At 43.3% G+C, this 4,243-nt stretch overlaps 1 pseudogene; it reads left to right on the top strand.

Moving 5' to 3' along the window:
* Positions 1–3,859: 3,859 nt before the first annotated feature.
* Positions 3,860–3,974, top strand: LOC124803523 (annotated as a pseudogene).
* The last annotated feature ends 269 nt before the right edge of the window (positions 3,975–4,243 follow it).

Raw genomic sequence — 4,243 nt, 5'->3', positions numbered from 1 at the left:
TGCACATCCTTCAACATTTTCGGTACCCAACGTGCGCACAATTTTCGGTAATTCAAGTGCTCGGTCACAATGCCATACAAAACACTACGAGAAACATTAAGAAAGTCATCCCTCAAGGAGGAAATCGTAAAGCGTCTCTTTTCTCCCACCTTATTGTCCACTTCCTGCACCAAACTTTCATTAATGACCGAAGGACGCCCACTCGGTTGTTCATTATGCACATTTGTGCGGCCATCTTTAAATGCTCTCACCCACTTTCTTACCATTCCATCACTCATTATGTTTTCTCCGTAAACTCCACAGATCTCACGATGAACATCGATAACTTTTAGGCCTTTAGCACTAAGAAATCTTATAACAGCCCGTATTTCACATTCGGCGGGACTCTACGATTATCGGAGGCATCTTAAACACTCAGTACACAACGTAAACAAGGAAAAATCAGACTTTAATGGCGTCAGTGCGTAGATTAGGTACAGGCTTTCATCTACAAATAAAATTATTGAGCTATCTTAGCACGTCTTTTTTTAAATTTCAAAACGGTACTTACTTTCTGATCGAAGTCTATATTTATTAATGGTGTCATTCCATTTACTGTGTGGAACTGTATATACTATGTTTTGTCAAAGTTTAATGAGAGCCCACTTGCAGAGAACCACTTAATGATTTTCTGAAACATATCGTTTACAATTTCATCAGGTAATTCTTGTCTGTTGGGTGTGATAGCTATACTTGTATCATCGGCAAAAGTACCAGCTTTGCATCTTCGTGAATATGGAATGGCAAGTCATTAATATACATTAAGAACAGCAGAGGACCCAAGACTGAACCTTGCGGCACCCCATTCCTGATTGTTCCCCAGTTTGAGAAATCACCAGTTTTTTGGATATTATGTGAACTGCTTATTTCAACTTTCTGCACTCTTCCAGTTAGGTATGATTTAAACCATTTGAGCGCTGTCCCATTCATACCACAGTACTTGAGCATATCTAAATATCTCATGACTTGTCATCTCAGTGAAGTTCAGCGAAGTAGGGCCACTCAGTTGAGGTGTGTCGAAATGGTTGCATATCACTCCGGCATCAAGGAATCAGTGAATAGCTGTTCTGTGCAGGGACACTTTTCAAAAAATGGCTCCAAGCACTAAGGGACGTAACATCTGAGGTCACCAGTCCCCTAGACTTAGAACTACTTAAACCTAACTAACCTAAGGACATCACACGCATCCATGCCCGATGCAGGATTCGATCCTGCGACCATAGCAGCAGCGCGGTTCCGGGCTGAAGCCCCTAGAACCGCTCGGCCGCAGCGGCCGGTAGGAATACTTTTAAAGTGCCCAATAAAGGTGGGCGAGTGTTTCTTGAACTGGGCCTGCTTAGAGGCACGCTTCCCCCTTTTATTCACGCATATGTCAGTGTCCCATCCCCCGCGTTCACGCCAGAGGATGCTGCGAAGTAGGAGGGCTGAAAAAGTATACACACCCTTTGCAGCTTCGTATCATGATCAGATTTCGTCGAATGGCTTTGAACGGTCTCTGTTCGTTCCGTCCTGTACACTGGAACAAAAATTGCAGTTACACTACCATCCAAAGGGCTGCAATCACTCTCAACGGGGTTGCAGGGCCACGATGTCCTTAGGAAAGAGAGAAATCGTCCGGGGAGTGTCAAAAATTGTCAAGACCGTCGTTCTGCTGATCATTGCAATACGAACTGTCGTTTTCGACAGCGAAATGTATGAGTTTCAATGCTCCAAGGGAGGGGATGCTTTCATTGAACCCTTTATGCCACCCTCTGACGTCTTTTCGTATAGAATTTAAGCGGCGGTGTGTTTGAAAAAATTTAGTCAGCCATGGGTGAGAAAACTGCATGATTTCAGTGGAGGGTTTCGCTGTTCAGACCTTCTTCGCAGATGCGCTAAGAGAAGGGGTGACATGTGGGTAAGAGAGGGTATGACGTCCGCGGTGGGACGGGGCAGAATTGTGGTGAAATTTGGTGCCAGTGTGACATCATTAACCCACCTTACACCTCACATCAACTTCTGAGCTTTGGCAATTTTTCGTTTGTGTCGATACCTTGCTATAAAAGCGTCGCCGAGCCCAACGGTGACGTAGTAGGGCGTAAGCTTTTGAACCATTACAGAGGAACGTTGTAGGTACCTCTGAGCCAAATGTAAACTTACGCGTCGCACTGGGAGACAGTCACGGAGTTCCGCAAAAGTGACCCTTAAATTGTGTTGCGCAGAGTAGATAGTATGTGTGAGTATATGTATAAAATTTATAAAACTTTTTTGAACACTACTGTAAATTTATTTTAATTCTAATCTCTTATTCAGAGGAAGTCTAACAGTCATGGTGACGTACACAAACTTTCAACATGTAATCGAGTCTGTGACGAAAGTAGAAGAAAACAGGACACGTGTATGAAGTGTACTTTGTAACTGCTAATTAATTACTGAAATAAATTTACACCGACCTTCGAAAAAGTTATAGAAATGAGCGATAAGCTACACACTGGACGAAATTTGTATGTTTTTCATCTGAAGTGTAGACTATAGCATCAAACATTTTTTTGACATCAATCTTTTTCTAGTGGTGCACTTTCGTAACTGTGTTTACTGTAACACATAATTTCGCTTTACACCCTCCATAGTCTCAAGAAACATTTTCGTTAGAGGCCATCTGATCCTGAGAACCGGTTATTTCGCCCTGTCAATACTATTTTACAACAGCATTGGGCGTGCACTCAACTTTCGTACTAACAAGGGGACCGTATGAACTTCCACTCATCGATATGAATCATATTGACAGCTTGTGTAGGGCATGATTTGGACTTCGACTTATGTAAATTGCAAGACGCAACTCTCAATCGCCGGCTTGTGCGGCCGAGCGGTTCTAGGCGCTTCAGTCTGGAACAGCACGACCGCTACGGTAGCAGGTTCGAATTCTGCCTCGGGCGTGGATGTGTGTGCTGTTCTTAGGTTAGTTAGGTTTAAGTAGTTCTAAGTTCTAGGGGACTGATGACCTCAGATGTTAAGTCCCATAGTGCTCAGAGCCATTTAAACTCTCAATCATTTTCGAGAAAATCGAGTCTGAACATTTTACGCATGCTTAAGCACTTCTTATGGTCGCTAGAAAGTAACAAGGATTCCGCAGCCAAGCGAGTAAGCGCTTACTTTCATGAGCGCGAGCACTAAGGATCATTCGCACATAATTCTAACAACAGACATGCGTGGTACACCGCGAAACTGTATGACGACCGAAAAACCGCTTACGAATGTAACCGAAGTTAATTTTCCAATAGACACATTGAAAAAAGTATGCACATCCAAATATTCGGCGTTCATAGCAGATGCTGTATATTGCAATAAGTATTGTTTCCCACGTTTAGATTATCAGTGTAGCCCTGATTCGTATAGTGCGCCGTAGTTCCACATTATACTTCCCACACATGCAGGAAAAATAATATAAATGAAATGAGGCATAATATAAATAAAATAAGGCAGGGACGTTCGAACCATGGACATTATGTTCCTGAAACTAATCGTTTAACACTTTTTTTCATTATTGTTCGTTGCATTTGGTTGGGCGGACGTCACGTAACATCCGTTCAGGTTCATCGTTGATTCATTTCTTTACTCAGTTTATTTAATTACAGATGGCAGCCAACCGTTTGGCCGAACACACTGAGCCACCGTGCCAGCGACGCTCGGCTACAGATTTCTTTTTTTGTTTTCAATGCAACCGTCATGGCAGCCAAAAGGAGGGTTGGGGACAAAGTGGGCATACGTTGAAATCCGACATCTGGCCACCATGTCCTGTCCCCTCCCCCAGGAAACAAAAGGAAAGTAGGAAACGTGTAGTAGAGGTATACCATGTTGAATACACCGGTTCTCGTCCGATCACCGAACTTAAGCAACATCGGGCCCGGTTAGTACTTGGATTGGTGACCGCCTGGGAACACCGGGTTATACGTTACAAAAAAAAAAAAAGAAAAAAAGGTGCTGTTGGCTCTATCTCATTTTTGCCTGGTTAGATGTAAGAGAGGGCCTGATGGCCCTAATCTTGCCAGGTTAAATAAATAAATAAAGGATATCAATGGGACGAGGTTACTCTTCTTTTATTTAATTTCTTTAACACCACAGAGTGTAGTAGGAAACCAACATCGCGAGCAGGAGGGAGCTGCAATTCGTCACACTCGGTGGTATTCGACGCAGAAGGACGGTCCAATGGCCAGGAATAACTCGT

Source organism: Schistocerca piceifrons, chromosome 6 (assembly GCF_021461385.2).
Source record: "Schistocerca piceifrons isolate TAMUIC-IGC-003096 chromosome 6, iqSchPice1.1, whole genome shotgun sequence".
NCBI lineage: Eukaryota > Metazoa > Arthropoda > Insecta > Orthoptera > Acrididae > Schistocerca > Schistocerca piceifrons.
The sequence above is the reverse complement of the archived record's forward strand: the minus strand, read 5'-3'. Positions and strand labels throughout refer to the sequence as shown.